The 18,301-nt window shown below is 43.4% G+C and overlaps 1 long non-coding RNA gene across 1 annotated transcript; it reads left to right on the plus strand.

Annotated features, from left to right (window-relative positions):
* The first annotated feature begins 612 nt into the window (after positions 1-612).
* On the plus strand, positions 613-4,111 carry LOC123345029. Its single transcript, XR_006572695.1, has 3 exons — positions 613-696; positions 783-815; positions 4,033-4,111. It is a non-coding gene; the product is annotated as an uncharacterized LOC123345029 (long non-coding RNA).
* The last annotated feature ends 14,190 nt before the right edge of the window (positions 4,112-18,301 follow it).

Here is an 18,301-nt window from a genome sequence, read left to right on the forward strand (position 1 = left end):
CAGCCAGTCTCCACGTAAATCAAATGCGAATGTTTATTGGGGACAGAGTCTCGGTTCATCTGGTGCCATACACTGTAGGTTTAGCCAAAACAACATATTTAACTGGTTTATATCTTTTTGTTAAATAAGTCACATACAAACTTCCCCGAAAATGTATAATTGCATTTTCATTCACTTGCCTTTACATAAGCCCTTCTCAGTTTGCTACCAACATGTTCCATTCAGTTTTAATAAGGCAAGACCTTAAACTATATGAAAAGGAAGATAGGCTGGGGCTATCAAAGGGACTGAGAGCTCTGCACCCAACTCCTAAATGTCAATGGGAGTTGGGAACTTAGCTCCCTTAAATGTTTGGCTTCTAAGAGACTGGCGTGTGTGCGTGTGCATGTATCCATATGCAATAACTACTTTTGCACTTCTACAATGACTTTTGTCTGAAAATCTAAAGGCACTTTACACATTAAGCGTCATACCACCCATTTTACAGCTGGGGAAACTAAGGCGCAGAGCGCCCACAGTCACACAGTGAGTTGGTGGCAGAGTCTGGAATTCATGAGAGAATCAACACCACTGATTTATGTCTTGTTTTGTCTACCACTTGTTTTGTTGTTTAAATAGAAATTTACATGGGTAAAGTATTGGTTCCGACTTCACAATACCACCCTCTACTTCTTTACGAAGAAACATGGAGATGCAGTAGGTGTATAAATTATTTACTTTTTCCATCTTTGATAGCATGGATAGTTTTTCCTATTGATAACTGATATGGTGTTCTTTTGCAGTTACGCCTCCATGGACACTACTCCATGTACATAGTAAGTAAAACCTGTGATCAAATACATGCCACGCTGTTTTAGAGAGACTCTCAGAAGTGCTTCTTGTATTTGTATTTGCACTGAGGGGGAATCTTTCAGTGACCAGCTGGCTGAGGATTTCCTCTATAACCAAGGCGATAGTTTCTGCATCCAATGGCATGTTTAAAGTCAGTAGTGAGGAACTGTAACTTGTGGAGGATCAGAGTTCAACACTCTGGAGCTGAGAGTGCTACAGATGGCACATGCCTCTCGACAGATGCTGCATCTCACCTTGCTTGTCATTGACCCTCCTGGACCATGCAAGAGTAGCCTTGGCCAGCTGGAGAGCAAACTGCAGTTAGCCCTCCTAGACTGGAAGGATAGTTGGTATCACATGAGACTTCAGGACTTCCTCCTTACAGTCCTCCCAAACACAGGGCCCGATCCTGCAAGTCCTCGACACCTACCGAATTCCACACCAGAAGAGCTGGCAGGATTGGACCCACACAGAATTAATCATTTCTATTTTGTACGCATATGGGAGTAGAATGCAAACAAATCTTGCTGTGTGATTCCTAAATGACCAACTATCACTTTTGAGAAGCCTACTAAGAATTTGGACAATGAGGAGGGTAAGATGGACTCAGCTTGACTCATCCAAAGTTGAGGGCCACTGTGCTGCAAAGCCTTAAGACTGATGCACACAGGGACAGGAGTAGAGATTCCAGAGGGCGGCACTTCCTTACGCTTTTCTTTTCAAATACAAAATAGTGGGCTGTACTAGTTCTGCAGGGGAGCAAAGAAAATGGTCATGTGAGGTATAAAGTCAACTCAGTAATAATGGGGGATTTCAACTATTCCCATATTGACTGGATACAGGTCACCTCAGGACAGGATGTAGAGATAAAGTTCCTAGATACCATTAATGCCTACTTCTTGGAGCAACCAGTTCTGGAACCCACAAGGAGAGAGGCAATTCTTGATTTAGTCCTAAGTGGTGCACAGGATCTGGTCCAAGAGGTGAATATAGCTCAACCGCTCGGTAATAGCAACCATAATGTAATAACATTTTAATATTCTTGTAGGGGGGGAAATACCAAAGAGACCCACCACAGAATCATTTAACTTCAAAAAGGGGAACTACACCAAAAAGGGGACAGTAGTTAAATGGAAATTAAAAGGACTAGTCACAAGAATGAAATGCCTGCAAGTTGCATGGAAACTTCAAAAAACACCATGCTAAATGTATACCCCAAATCAAATATATATGAGGACCAAAAAAAATGCCACCATGGCTAAACAACAAAGTGAAAGAGGCGGTTAGAGACACACAGACGTCTTGTAAAAATTGGAAATCCTACTGAGGAAAATAGAAAGGCGCATAAGCTCTGGCAAGTTAAGTGTAAAAGCATAATTAGGCAGGCCAAAAAAGAATTTGAAGAGCAACTAGAAAAAGACACACAAACTCACAAAAATAGTTTTAAATTCATCAGAAGCAGAAAGTCTGGCAAACCATCAGTGGGGCTACTAACCTATCGTGGGGCTAAAGGAGCACTCAGGGAAGACGTGACCATTGCAGGGAAGCTAAATTAATTATTTGCATCAGTCTTCAGAGGATGAGTGGGAAATTAACCCACCTGAACCGTTCTTGTTAGGAGACAAAGCCGAGGAACTGTCCCAGAGTGAGGTGTCACTAGAGGAGGTTTTGGAACAAATTGATAAATTAAGCAGTAATAAGTCACCTGGGCCAGATGTTATTCACTCAAGAGTTCTGAAGGAATTCAAATATGAAATTGCAAAACTACTAACTCCAGCAGATAGCCTATCACTTAAATCAGCCTCTATACCAGATGACTGGAGGATAGCTAATACCGATTTTTTAAAGAGGGTTCTAGAGATTCTAGAGCAGCGGTTCTCAAACTGGGGTCTGTGAAGGAATTCCAAGGAGTCCGCGAGTCATGTCCAGCTCCAGGGAGTCCGTGAGTCATGTCTGGGACCACTGGCCATGCTGATCAACTCCTCCCCAGTGCCTCCTGCACACTGCTTCGGGGGAGGGGGAGGGACAGAGCAGGGGCGGGAAGAGGTGGGGTGAGAATGGGGCCTTGGGGGAAGAGGTGGAGTGGGGACAGGGTCTGGGGCTGAGCGGGGATTGAGCACCCCTGGAGAAATTAGAAACCGGCTTGGCAGTCTGCAAAACTTTTTAAACCAAAATGGTGGTCCTTGGGTTGCTAAAATTTGAGAACTGCTGTTCTAGAGCCATCGTAGATAGTTCTCTGAAAACGTCTGCTCAATGCACAGCAGCAGTCAAAAAAGCTAACAATGTCAAGAAATGTTAGGAGAGGGATACATAATAAGACAGAAAATATCATAATGCCACTATGTAAATCCATGGTATACCCACACCTTGAATGCTGTATGCAGTTCTCGTTGTCTCATCTCAAAAAAGATATATTAGAATTGGAAAAAGAACAGAGAATGGCAACAAAAATTGTTGAGGGGCTGGAACAACTTCTATAGGAAGAGAGATTAAAAAGATCGGGACAGTTTATCTTAGAAAAGAAACGACTAAGGAGAGATGTGATAGAGGTCTATAAAATCATGAATGGTGTGGAAAAAGTGACTAAGGAAGTGTTATTTATCTCTCACGTAACACAAGAACTAGGGGGCACCCAATGAAATTAATAGGCAGCAGATTTAAAACAAACATAAGGTAAGTTCTTCACACACTTTAAACTCAACCTGTGGAACTCATTGCTAGCGGATGTGAAAGCCAAAAGTATTACTGGGTTAAAAAAAATTAGATAAATTCATGGAAGATAGGTCCATCAGTGGCTATTAACCAAGATGGTCAGGGATGCAAGACCATGCTATGGATGTCCGGAAGCCTCTGACTGCCAGAATTTGGGATTAGACAATGGGATGGATCACTCAATAATTGCCCTGTTCTGGCAATTGCCACTGTCGGAAAATAGGATACTGGGCTAGATGGACCATTGGGCTGACCCAGTATGGCAGGTCTTGTGTTCAGCTTGGCATAACCAAAGAGGTCAAGTCGTACTGGCCCTGGTTCTCCGGTGTCAATGAAGCTATGCCAATTTATACTTGCTGGAAAAATTGGCCCAATGTGTTTTAAGTCTTTTCATCTATCAGGATTATAGATTTTTTTTTTAAAGTGCTAATAGCAAATCTTAGAGGTTGCACATACTTGTGGATGCTTCTTTATAGAAATGCTTTTTAGGTGCAGTCGGTGCGCGAGGTACAAGCTGTGAAAGCCGATTACCCTTTTGAGATCACAATGACAAACGGAAAGAAGAAACTCCTGGTAAGAACAGAATGTCAGTGCTACCAAATACCTGGCACTTAAGAGGTTCAGTGAGTTTTGTAGTGACATGGTAGTTTGGCTATTCCCTAACCCACTGTGCAGCCGGGGCTGCCACAGCGCTCTCCAGTCTCAAGCCACGTTGCTCTATTATAACATTATCCAATGACTTGATCCAGTACACAGATATAAGATTGTTCAACTATGGCCAAAGACCTTTGGAGTGGGACTCTTTTCATTGACTTCACTGGGTTTTGAATCAGGCTCATAGTTTGTTGCACAATTTCTTGGAATGTTCAGTTTTCATCCCTAGCCTGAATGTAAAGAAAAGGATCCCAAGTAAGAAAAAAGATACAGCCCAATTTTTCCAGCAAGATACTCGGGGAGGTAGAGAGGAAATGGTTACAACAGGCTTTGTGAAATTAACATGCATCAATAAAATGTCTATCCTTTTGTTCCAGTTAAATGTCCCTAATGATTGTACTTCTTTTTCTATCAGTCTGCAGAATCTGCTGACTTACGTACTGCCTGGATTGAAATCTTATGGAAATCGATGCAGCTGCCAGGGCCTGGCAGAGAACAGTCAGCCTGCACGTGGTAAAACTGGAGCTGTAAATTCAGTGTTGTGCAGTTGCCTGTGGTGATCTTCCTAGAGGGAGTGCGATTCCCAGCTTGACAAGAACTAGAGTCTTTGGGCAAGAAGGTCTAGAGGATCTAGGAAAGCTTCAGCCCTGCCTCAGTTATTTAAGTCACTTGCTTCCTCTTCCTAAGGAATGGGAATTTTGTCATGCTACATTCACAGCTGGTAACTTGTGTTAGTTCATGATTTAATGCCTGAACATACCTTTGCTTTCTAGGTTATTATGGAAAGTTAGCAGGGAAGTTTCTGATTTTGGTACCTTTGTGGAAATTTGTCTATCTAGTTGGACAATATTCACCCTCCCCGCATACCGAGCTGCCATCTTACCTCAGTAGCGATGGGACGTGTTCCTCCTCCCTCCAGGATGTAAAAAATAATCCCTCAAAATTGTGTAGAGCTACTGAATTGTTGACCCTGACTGGAGCAGCAAATTGTGTCCCAATTGTTGAATTTTTACTGCATTTTTTAGCACACTCACATCACCAAATGTAGAGGAAATGTCTTTAGTATGTAAAAGCTGGAAAGTGTATGCTACAGTAACTGCTGGATGCTCGAAATTGGTACGTCAGGTTTGTTTTCTTCACACAACACACAGTCAACCAGTGGAACTCTTTGCCAGAGGATGTTGTGAAGGCCAAGACTATAACAGGATTAAAAAAAGAACTTGATAAATTAATGGAGGATAGGTCCGTCAATGGCTATTAGCCAGGATGGGCAGAGATGGTGTCCCTAGCCTCTGTTTGCCAGAAGCTGGGAATGGGCAACAGGGAATGGATCATTTGATGATTACTTGTTCTGTTCATTCCCTCTGGGGCACCTGGCATTGGCCACCGTTGGAAGACAGGATACTGGGCTAGATGGATCTTTGGTCTGACCCAGTGTGGCCATTCTTACATTTTGTTTGTTGTTTTGTTAGGCATGATGTTCCTACCTTGATGGAAAGAGCTCAAGTTGCTAGAGACCATAAGGAAGAAAATCATTACAACACTGTACTTTATGTCGAGGAGACCATTAGCTGCATATCCAGGGCCACTGATCTCTTAATATTAGAGGAGACCAAGAAAACCACTGATTTTCATACCTCTAGTGAGTTCTTTCATATTTAATTTGAGTTTTGAACTTTGTTTTAAGGACATCCATCATATTTGAAAGGCAAAGGGCTTCCAGTGAGGATTTTCTGCCTTTTGTTATGTACAAACACTTCTCTGAGTAACTTACCCCACTGACACTGAGGGAGGTCTCTGAAGGCTTTGGGGAAACAGGGGGTCCTGCTGTTTCATTAGCAGTCTGGCTCTAAAACATCATTGTCATTGCATCATGTCAAACAATTACAATTGTGATTCCTATTCACAATGATATATTTCCATTTCTCAAGCACCGTGAATCCGGAGATCTCAAAGCCTTTTATTAATGTTCTGGCTCATTACCTTTGTCAAGTAGGTAAATGTTATTTTACCCATTTTGCAGAAGGGAGGCAAAGAGGAGTTGTGATTTGCCCAAGATTACAGAGGATTCGGCAGCAAACTGGGCATGGAACCCAAGTGTCCTGAGTCTGTCATTTGTTCTAAGTTTTAGACCATATATCGAAACCATTGGTTCAGAAACTCAAACAAATCAATAACTAGTTCATTAACAAAAGTCCACCTGATACTTATCTTTTGTTTCTCTTCTTTTGAATCAAGATGTTAATGAAGACAGAGAGTCAGCTATTTATGAAACTCTAAAAGTGGAGACCATTGAAGACAAGCCTAGTGATGAGAGAGGTGAGTACAGTGGTGATATTAAAGCTGTCACCGTGGGAAATGTGGTGAGTTATATACATTTTCTCAATTCTCAACAATTATTATGGTACCACAAAGTGCAGATCTGGATCCGAACTTTCCAAAGTTAGGGATTTTTGGATGGGCTCCTTATAGAGGTAGGTGCCAACTGCTAATTTCTAATGTGCTTTCAAACTTGACAGGAGACTAAAACATTTGGAATTCAGTAGATTAACACAAGCAGTGTTGTTATTAACGGTGCTGCTATTTATTTCTTTTTCACTTACTTTACAGATCATGACTCTAATTAAGATGAGGCCTCTGGTATTTATGGGGATGTTGTGAGAACCAAAAGTATAACGGGGTTAAAAAAGAATGAGATAAGTTAATGGAGGATAGGTCCATCAGTGGCTACTAGCCAAGATGGTCAGGGATGCAACTCCATGCTTTGGGAGTCACTAAACCTCTGACTGCCAGAAGCTAGGACTGGACACAAGAGAATGGGATCACTTGATAAATTGCCCTGTTCTGTTCACTCCCTCTGAAACATCTGGCACTGGCCACTGTTGGAAGATAGGATACTGAGCTAGGTGGACCACTGGTCTGACCTATGAAATTCCAAGTTTCAGGAGAAAGGAAATTGAGGCTAGTAATGATATTGGTGAGTGAACAATGCATAGCTCAAGTAGCTGAAGAAAATCATTCTGTGGGTGGTTTATTGGGGGGAGGGATAGCTCAGTGGTTTGAGCATTGGCCTGCTAAACCCAGGGTTGTGAGTTCAATCCTTGAGGGGGCCACTTAGGGATCTGGGGCAAAAATTGGTCCTGCTAGTGAAGGCAGGGGGCTGGACTCGATAACCTTTTGAGGTCCCTTCCAGTTCTAGGAGATGGGTATATCTCCAATTATTACCTATTACCTTTGTAACAGGAAGGTGTTAAGAACCATTCTTACTGTTGTCTGAGCTTTTTAAATCAGGACTCTGGCACTTCACCATTGGGTGGCCATAGAATTTGCCACAGAATCTACCCCTGCTGTGGATTTGTGCTTCAGAATCTAACCTTTCCTTTAAAGGAAAAAATAAGTCTCTAGTCCTTATGGTTGTGAAGACAATCTTAATATAAGACATTGTGGTCTTCCTGAGTCAGCAGAAAGCCTGAAACAATAACTGAGTTTGAACTGCCTTGTTCACCTCAGCAGGGCCTCAACTCTGAAACCTAATGAGGAAAGTTTAATCAAGAAGTTTATTATTTCACTGCTGATCATTTTACCACAAACATGTAGTTAATGAGCTTATTCCAAATTGCCTCTCTCAACTTCCTGGCTGCTAAAGCCACCTCTGTGCCCTATTTCACTCCCAAAGCTTCCAGATTTCCCCCCGCAGCTTGTACAGAGGAGTTATGCACTGTTCATGCAGAAATCTGTGGCATGCCAACAACTAAGAATGTAGGCAGAGGCTTGGATTAAAATGAATATAAACATAAAATGGGAACCTGGAGGACTGCAATTATTTGGTGACCTATTAATCTTAGCAAAAACCTCAACTTTTACACTTACTTGGAGCTGCTGTCGGATTTCCAGCCTCCTGCACTAGGAAGCCACAAACATGGGGTGGGATTTTGCTGTAGAATGTTGGTCCAGACTGCCATAGAGAACATGGGACCTCATGGCAGGCTCTGCCTGCCCACAGCAGAATGCAGTGCACCAGACCTCTCCATTCAGTGGGATATCCTGGCTGGCTGGTGAAGCATCGGTCCTGATGCTGGCTGTGGAAGCATCAGTTTCTGCCAAGCCCCTGGCCAGTTGGAAGAAGGGGCAGAACACAACTGAGGAAGTGGCTATCTGAGTTTCAAATTGCACCATAAAGAAAGAACAGCAAGGCGGAGAGCTCCTCACTCCATCCAGTTGGTCTTTGAAGGATGGAGCCCATTGTTTGTATCAATAGGGACCCTACACTTTTTGCAGCTCCGTAATTTCTCAGCTCCTGTATCGTTTGGGGACATAGGCACAGCCACAGAGAGACCATGTGAAGATGGGAGTTAGACACCAATGTTCTCCCAGCTGTTGTATGACAGACTGAGTTAGGTTTGCACAATACAGGCTGGAGAGTTTGCAGGCATGGAAACCTCCTCTGATTTGATTGTATTATGTTTTTCATTAGGGGAAATTGGTGGAGATGCTAAAGAGCAGCATGGAACAGCTGGTTGCACTACTTCTGTTGTGCAGAGCACACAAGAGTGATCCATGTCTTGCTGTCAACAGCGCTGCCCCAGCAGAGGATGAATTCATGCCCTGAGCTCTTCAGAAGGAACCACTGGCTGCTAAGAAAGAAAAGTCTATTAATGTTAAGTGAGCTGCTCCCATCCATCCCTGAAAATGTTCAGGAAAAAAGTCCTCTTTAGGCAAAGCTGGATAGATGGGGTTTCCTATTCTTTTTCTCTCAGGTTTCCAATCTGGGATCATTGTTGCTTTTAAAAACTTTTCCTTGTTTGGGTTAATTTTTTTTGATTAATTAAATATGCTTTGTACTGAATTTTTGTTTTTCAAGCATTAAAAGATAATGTGCATTTATTTCCATGGTAACATGTGAAAATAGCTTCTTGAAATATCTGACCTGCTCCCGGCTCCTGCAGATGGGAGCAAGCTGCTAGCAATGACTCATTGCTACTTGGGAGGAAAATTATACTTGGTAATGAAAGCAACTGAAAGTAGCCAGGTAATCACAAATAAACATGTTGCTAAGATGGACAAACAGAACTCCATGCATTGGCTGTAGCAGCCTTCAAGTTCAGTTGGATGTTCTTTCAAACTATGTAGTGCTGGGTATTAACATAGCAAAAAATGGCCCCATCCTCAGCTAGCATAAATAGGCATTGCTCCACTGACATCCTCAGTTGATGCACACTGACAAACATCCTTTGACTTCAGTTAATGACCTATGACAATTTACACCAGTGGAGGATCTTCAAAGCACCATATAAACAATAGTTAAACACAAAAAATAGTGAAGGTGAGATGAAAAACTATTTACCTGCTATGGCCTGAGTCCTGTAAGCTTCCTGCACCAGTTGTTTTTCAGCTGTTACTGCCATGCCTTAGACGTGACGACATTCTGAACACGGGTCTGATCGGGTAGTTCAAGACCAGCTAGCGAGTGGGTCTGTCTGATCCAGGTGCAAAGGAAGTTTATTTTCATGCCACTCACACTGGTTGTCGCTAATGGCCTGTTCTTTTTGAGTGTTTGGGGGGGGGAAGGATTATTTAAAAATGGCAAATATCCAAAGAGAAAGGAGCAGTGTGAATTCTCCAGTCTATTAATTTCCCTTACAAATCCTTTCTGGCAAAGACCTTGGGGTTGAAATGTCATTGCTCTAATTTATCTTGTGTGTTCTGTGTGCATTTATAACCCTTCTGTTCTGCTCTCAGGCTATGTAGTGATGTAGATTCCCCTTTTTTGTGTGATGTGTAGAAAGCACCTCACATTCAGGATATCATGAAGCACAGTTTTGCAAATTATTCCCAGTTAAACATTGATTTAGGGTCAGTGCAGGTTCTGCAAAGCTGTTCAAATGCATCTGCTTGTTTGTAAGGCCCATGGCCAGGTGCTTGAAGGCAAGGCTCAATAGATCATTAGGGGCTGGACGACTGGTGAAATGATACTTGGCCACTGTGCAGGATGGAGCTTGGGCAGGAGGAAAAGAGGCTGGTGGGAAAGACTTGAGTGGTTTAAAACATTATCTAGGTTCATTTAGGGCTCAGTCCTGAGCTATCTTCCCATCTCAGGCAGGGATTGATGGAAGTGTGAGGCGCCCCTTTACTTCCCTCCTACCCACATTGCCGCTGTGTGTGTGATGGGGAAAGCAGCCACCACCGGGTTGCTACCTGCCCTGCTGGGTAGACAGGCAGGGAAGGGGAGGGGCCTTGGCTTTGACACCACTCTCCCCCAAACAAACAGGCCAGTGCAGGTGAGCCTGCATGGAGTAAACTGCCAGGTACAAAGCTGGTGCAGCTTAATTCCTCCCTGGAGCAAGGCGGAACCAGATGGTGATGGCGTCACCAGTCATTGTGTCTGCTCCTGGAGCAGAGCACTGCCCCTTACCTAAGGCTAGTGATAACTCTGCTACCTCGGCCTTAAATCTGTGGGGTCACCATGCTGCTGGAGAGGCCCCTCCTTGCTAGATCAGCCAGGGAGCCGCTTGCATTCAGGGGCTACTCCTGGGGGCAGAGTGGGGATAGAGACACTGCCTTAGAGGCTGAACTCCTCTATCCACACCAAAGGCAGCACAGTCACTGACAACACAAGCTGCCCCCCCATAGACCATTCCACCACTGCCCGCCCTGGTCTGGGGCAAACCACTTCTAAGAGTGAATAAGGGGTTTAGTTCCCATTCAGTCTTTAGCCTGACTCCAGACACTGCTAGCCAAGATGGCTGATGTGCCACAGGCTTTTGTCTGAGGTGATCGAGACCGTGAATTCTTCCCGCCAAGGCCAGCAAGCAGCCGCCGGATACTTTAGAGGCGATGGGAATATCTAACCGGAGGAATATGAAATTAAACAGCCTTGTGTCAAGTGACCTCTCCTAACTCTGTTAGGTGGAATTTACTTTTAACGCAGGGGATTCATTGAAGGGTGAGAACTTGTAGCAGAGATGCTAAACACTGCGTTTATGGGGTCTCCTAAAAACCTAATTTTAGCAGCCCAGAAATGTGTCTGCATTCCTGAAAGTGTGTGAGCCTTGTGTAAAGAGGAATCATAGAATATCAGGTTGGAAGGGACCTCAGAAGGTCATTTAGTCCAACCCCTTGCTCAAAGCAGGGCCAATCCCCAGATCCCTAAATGGGCCCCCTCAAGGATTGAACTCACAACCCTGGGTTTAGGTAATAGGTAATAATTGGAGATATACCAATCTCCTAGAACTGGAAGGGACCTTGAAAGGTCATCTAGTCCAGCCCCCTGCCTTCACTAGCAGGACCAATTTTTTGCCCCAGATCCCTAAGTGGCCTCCTCAAGGATTGAACTCACAACCCTGGGTTTAGCAGGCCAATGCTCAAACCACTGAGTTATGCCTCCCCCGATGTGGAGTCCAAGGGCCAGATTCTGATCTGTTATGCTAGCGTAAATCTGGAGTGATTCTGTAGCAAAGATTAGCCTTTTTATCTTTCCAACAGCAGCAATAAGAAGCCGCATCACTGAAGAGCTTTGCTTATTCATTTATATGATGAGACTTTGCTGCCACTAGAGGGCAGTGTGGTTTCAAGACCTCAGTTTCCCTGAAACTACTTTCCACTGCAACCTTGATGCAATAATAGTACATTACCTGGCATGCTGCAGTGTTTCCAGAGACTGATTTTAATGGCATGCTCTTACTCAAAGTAATGGTGCCTGTTATTTTTTTTATCCTCAGCTTCTACTAGAACAGCTGGTCTTGTTTCAAGGAGACCAGATGAACCTTGTAGAACAAAGGTACAAAATCAGTGCAAGGCAGGTGCTTTGTTTCCACTGAACACAAGCAATTCGCTGACCAGGGATGCAAACTTCTTCGTGTTAAGAAAATACTTCAGCTCAGAACATAATGCAGCAAACTGATGGTGTATGTCTACGTTCAGTAACTACCCCTAAGCTTTGAGAGGGTTTGAGCTGGAGGGGAGGAAAGGGAGGATTTCCCTGTCTCTGATAGGAGCTCTTCCTCCCACTCTGCATCAGTTATTACTAAACCAGCCCTGGCAAGGACAACGCTTACACCTGGTTTTCAGAGTTGCTTCTGAGGAGCCCGGTTTTACCTTCTGAATGCAGGTCTATTGCACCAAAAGGCATGTGTGTGTTCAGACGCAGATTTCTGCTTGTGTGTATAAACATGCATGTTCCGTGTTGCCAGCACTCACGATATTTGTTGCTTTGCTAAAAGCCCCAGCTCCTGGAATTGTGTAATTCGGTGAGCATCTTGGCTTTCCTTAAAAAAAAAAAAAAAAGAAGTAAGTTTCTAGCTCTTTTGAGTGCAGAGAAAAGCTGGAAGACCTGATCCAAGGACAACCTAATGGTGCAGAAACCAAAAGGTTTAAAAAAACTCATGATTTTGGGGGCTTGACTCCAGATTTTTAAACAGCTGGGGCCAGCAGTGCTCACAGCCACACAGAACACAAGGGCTTTTCCTACATACCCTCTGTGCAAATGGATCAAATAATGCACTGAGATGTAATGGACGCTTATCCAAGCACTCAGAACAGGCATCCTGAAACTTCAGCGGCAGAGCTAATCTATTCTGAGGATAAACTTCCTCCTTTCTCCCACCTTCCTCTCCTGGGGGAACAAAATATTTTAGTGGAGCATCTGGAAACTTTGCAATATTCATCTGAATTCCTGCCACTTCTCTGATTTACAGCCCATTCTACTCTATTGCAAATCGCTGCAGATGGGAAGAAGTGTTGTAAAATCCTGCTGAAGCATTACCCTGTTTCTCAGCACCTATGCAAATCATGCCGATCAATGGCTTAGTAGTACAAAGCAATGCTATGCATATGATTCTCCCCTCCCTCCCTTAGTGCTGCAGTCCAGCCTCAACCACCAGAATTTTGTTCCAGCTCTGTAACCAGTATTTCAAGTAATGGTAGCAGGCAAAGGAAAACAAAAATAATTTGAATCTGAATTGAGCCAGATGAGCAGGGGCTGAGGGAGGGAAGGTTTTATTTTCAGTAACAGGATGCCCTTCACAGTGGCAACTTACCTTTTCACTGGACCTTGACTGCTCTCTTAGGAGTAACAATAGGCAGAGCTGCCGGAGCTCTGAAAAAGATCATGAGCTGGAAAGAGAAGTGTGAGGGTTTAGTGTTCAGCAGTCAGACCTCCAAACTCTCCTGCTTTCCAGGCCCACCTTTTTCTTTGCATCCCTCACCAATGAGGCATCATCAATTTACCACCAAACAGGGGAGAACAGAAATGCAGAAGCATGAAATCAAGAGGGCGAAAAATATTCATGGTAAAGAAATGAATCCTCCCTCTCCCCTCTTTTAAACTCCCGGAGTTATTAATATTCTGATTTTTGTTGTAGGTCTTTGTTTTATATTTGGTCTTTGGTAAGACCAGAAAGGATACTGACCAGGAAACATACTGCAGCAAGATTCTCTTGAAGTTAATGGGAGTTCTGTGCACAGCACAGCTATAGATTTAGGCTTGAGCTAGCATGAGATGCGCTGGCATGATTTTAGACCTTACTTGGAACAATAGATGGATAAAGTAAATGCACTGATGAAATATTGCTCCTGGAACATCCTGGAATATAATCTTTAAAGGGAAACATTTGCTGTCTTGCCACATCTTTGTCACTTCTCATGCTGTTGTTCACTGACACCGAATCCTGCTTTATTTATGCTGCATGTTTCTTTAATATCCCTTCTTCCAAATGGCAAATGTTTGGTCTGATGGCGGGTGCCAGAAAGCAAAACTAGGAGAATCTTGGATCCACTTTGGTGAAGAGAAGCTGACATGCGTAACTGACATTTAGAAGCCATTTTTATAGCAATGCCATTTTATAGCAATTTCTTCTCCCCCAAAAAGGATTCAGATGCCAGATTTGAGACACATGATGTGGGAAAGAATAACTGGGCAAGATTCTCGGTCTATAAATCCCAGATTAATCATAGTTTTAAATACCTTCCACTCCAACTGTGGCCGATCAGTAGAGCAGGTCAACTTCATTCCTCTGAACCTACTTTTTAGGCTTGATGTCTCATTTTCTATTGTCCTGATACAGTACTCATTAAGTTACATTATGCATGAATGATATAAAAACACATCCTCTAGGAAGATGTTTATCTAACTTCCCAGCATGAGCTGGATTCCAAGCAGATGGTATTTACAATGTTCAGTGAGAACTTCTACTACAAATCCAGTTAAATACAATGATGGGGAAGGCTGGAAAGCAGGAAAGTTGGGTCCCTTCTGTGTTTGATTCCGTCAAATCCATTTTGCCACCTTGTTCTTCAGAAATTCCATGGAATCCAAGTGGGAAAGAGAAGTTTGGCTCCCCTGTCTCATGGGATAAAGTAACACAAACTCCATAAACTTCAGCTTCACTTCATTGGTCCTAAGCATACTCCCATGATAACTGGAGATTGGATGGCTCTCGGGGTCGGGAATGGATAGAGATTTTCACCTATCGGGATGGAAATGTATCTAGTGTTTTCTGGCTTTAGGTCACTACTTCAAACCCTGACCCAGCTGATGGAGATCAGCAGTTGTTCATGTCTGATGGTTTTTTGTGGGCTCTGTGAATGGAATGTGGTGCATCTCGGCCAGGTTACTAACTGGCATCCTTATTGGCAGACTCTTCTGAGGGGACAAAGACTGAATTGGTACGGAGGTGGAGCCATCCACCCCTTGTCAGGATTGGAACTCTGATTAGGAGCTGTGGGTCCTTGGTACCTCTGGAAATCAGGCAGAAGATGCAACCCAAAATCAGGGCATATTTCTCTGTGTGGCTCTGTCTCTCTCAGAAGCCAGTGTCTTGGTGCTGGTTATTATCTGACTCCCTCCGTTTCAGTGGCAAGATGTGTATATCATCTGTGGTGTGCTTGGGGATCCTCTGACACGAAAGGTGCCGCACAAATGTGAGATGACTGCATCTCCCTATAGCAAAGAGAATACTGTGAATTCTTTGGTTTCCAAGCCTCTGCCAGACACTGTGGCTCAGAGCTTATTTTCCAGGTCCTTGATGCCTCGGAGCGTCTGGCATTCTCTGTAAAACTAGTGCTGTTTCGGTCAGCAGGTACTTTCCTTAAATTTTCCCCCTCCACGCGCACACCTCTTGCGACCTTCATCGGAAGCTTGCTGGACCTCCCGTTATCACATGCGCCTAATTCTCTATTAATGTTTACAGAATTCTTGCCCACTTTTGCTTGATGCGTTCAATCGCTGCCTCCCAAGGGTGAGTTAATGCAGGATCCGTGGACCTCAGTTGTGCCCGTGGACCTGCAAAGTGTTTCGATCCAGCTGCCGGAGCGAGCTAGGGTTAACCCTGGGGACAACACAACCTGGCATTGGTATGGCAAGGACCCGGCAGGACCATGAGCGCTTTTCCAAGGGATGGGGTGGGGACACTTGATCCTATGGGGGTCCCATTTTGTCTTCACCCACCACTGGCACCTCCTCGCGGTGTGACAGCATGGCAAGTTTTGATTGGCTTTAGTAAGGGCCCTGCAACAACGGGATCTTTCTTCCACTTGCAGTTCGTGGCAGTGCCTTTACCATTGTCTCCACCTCTCTCCATTATGGCCCCTGGATCTGCCAGTAGAGCAGAAGTTGCCCCACCATAGCCTGAAGAGTCCTTACTGCCTTTCTCTTTCCTTGTTGGCTCAGGATGAAGACAAAGCTGATCTATGTCAAGTTTGTATGGTAAAGAACCTGCCAATTATTTTAATCGACCAAGGTTGATACAGGCACAATACTGTGGTTTAAGGATCATTTTAATGACAAAAATGTGTCTGGCCATTGATATCTGCATTAGGGGCGGTTATGGCAAATTACCAAAACAGGTAACATTTGGCACTTTTCATCTGGTGGTCTCAAAGCACTTTACAAAACAGTGACAGCTCTACCCTGCAGCTTGGGAAACTGAAGCACAGAGAGATAAAGTGACTTGCCCATGGTCACACAGCAGCTCACTGGCAGAGCTGGAACTAGAATCCAGCTCTCCTCATTTTTAGCCTGACACCTTGCCCCCTGCATTGGGTCTTTGAGGGAGGAAAATCGGGCAGATGGAATGAGGGGGCTCTTTGGAACTTGATGGAAAATCTTGTGTTGAAGAGATCATATGAACATATTCATCTATAAGGCCAGGCCTCAAACAAAACACTGCCTAACATGTCTTCTGTTATGTACCTATGCAAAATATACAACATGCTACATTTGTCATTGTTCTTCCACAATATCTTCATGTGTGCCAGTGCTCTCTGCTGGACAGAAGGTGAAACCTACGGTTGCCCAGTGATTTCAACCTTCAGAGGCAATGGTTAAAATTTTCAAAAGCACCCAAATGAATTAGGCACCTCAGGACCCAAATCTCAATGGAATTTACATTCCTAAGTCACTTGAGAGCTTTAGAAAATATTACCCTAAAAGCCTTACTACAACTTCAGAAGCATGAACATTTCACAAGTCATCATGAGTACTTTATTACTTTCTCTGTGGATATTATTTTAAAATCAAGAGTCTCAACTCAGTGGGTTACTTTTAGCTCTGTAACTGTTAAAGACCTTCTGTTAGTTTTTGCCTAGAGGTAAGATAGACACAAGGCATTTTAAATGTTATCAATAGCTTAAAAATTTCCAGATAACTTCACAATGGGCTTAACAGCTAAATAATACAAATACTGGAGTTAAACCATTGTTAGTTCAACCATTTTTCTACTACTGCTGCAGTTAGTCTTATATTTCAACTTAAAACATAACTCAATTGCCTCAGGAAGAAGAAAAAAGGGCTTTGGAGCCTGTACTGACATCGTACTCTGCAGTCCCTCAGACCTTGAAAAAACATCTAAGGGAAGCTGTTAGAATTGTTGCTGTGCCATTTAAAATGAGATCCGAGCTACAGTAAAACTAGGGAGGAAAAGGAATTTATTTCAGAACCAGTGAATAATGAGGGGAATTTAACTGAACTCAAAAACCTCTCAAAACTCTAAAAGATCTTGTAGCAAGTGGGGCATTCCAGAAAAAGGAAACAGGAGAAGCCAGAGCCATGTTTCTTCTGTTTTATTTTGTTCATTTCAAGTGTGGCTAGGGAGCTGTGGAAATGCTATCTTGGGGAAAAAAATGGCCTACTGATTATACAAGGCATTGAATGTGAAAAGCATTATTTATTGTTTTCCAAACCGCCAAAAAATCCCGCCATTTTGGAGAAGGTAAGTGTTTCAGATGAAGAACAGCAGAATTGTTATCCTACCCGTATCCAAATCCAGTCCTCTTCACTGGTTTAGGGAAGGAGAGTGGTTTAGTGCCTAGAACTGGCAGTTGAGAGTCAGGACTTCTAAGATCTATTTCCAGCTCTGCCACTGATCGACTTGGCCAAACCCCCTTCATCTCTGTTTCCTCTGTAAAATCCATATAATAATGCCGACCTCCCATGGAGTTGTCCATCATCTGTAAAGCACTTTAAGATGCTTGGATGATGATACAGGATGTGGTCAGCATATGACATTCTCTGAGTGAAGAAAGTGCTTAAAGTTGAAATACGGCAAGGTAGAAATAATTGTTCTGATAGCTGTAGGTGGGGGCTGGGAGAGGCTATGGCCCAGTCATGTTCCATGTCAGATCACAGACTCCTAACAGCAGCATATTTGTTTTTCTCATAGTTTCATTTGATTTACCAGAAACATGACTTTTCCCCCATATCCACTTTTATCTCTGAATTTCCTATGTTAGGATTTGGTGTAAAGTAATTGGGAAAGGATTTTGATTCATCTTCCTTAGAGAGACATTCTTTGCCTCTTAGCTTTGACCCTCCTATCTGAAAGCCTGTCAGTTCAGAATTAATTATGAGCATGACTTCGTTTTATGCTGGCAATTAACCTTCAGATACTAACTGGTCTCTTTTTTCAGACAGATCTGTTACTTTTGAATAAGCCATACCAACTTGTGTTGTGGTCTCGCCAGATGACAAATCTAAATAACTTGTTTTAAGTGGTGGTGTTGGTCCCAGGATATTAGAGACAAGGTGAATGAGGTAATATTTTTTATTGGACTAACTTTTGTAGGTGAAAGAGACAAGCTTCCAAGCTACACAGAGCTCTTCTTCAGGTCA

This window comes from Mauremys mutica, chromosome 12 (genome assembly GCF_020497125.1).
Source record: "Mauremys mutica isolate MM-2020 ecotype Southern chromosome 12, ASM2049712v1, whole genome shotgun sequence".
In the NCBI taxonomy this organism is placed as follows: Eukaryota; Metazoa; Chordata; order Testudines; family Geoemydidae; genus Mauremys; species Mauremys mutica.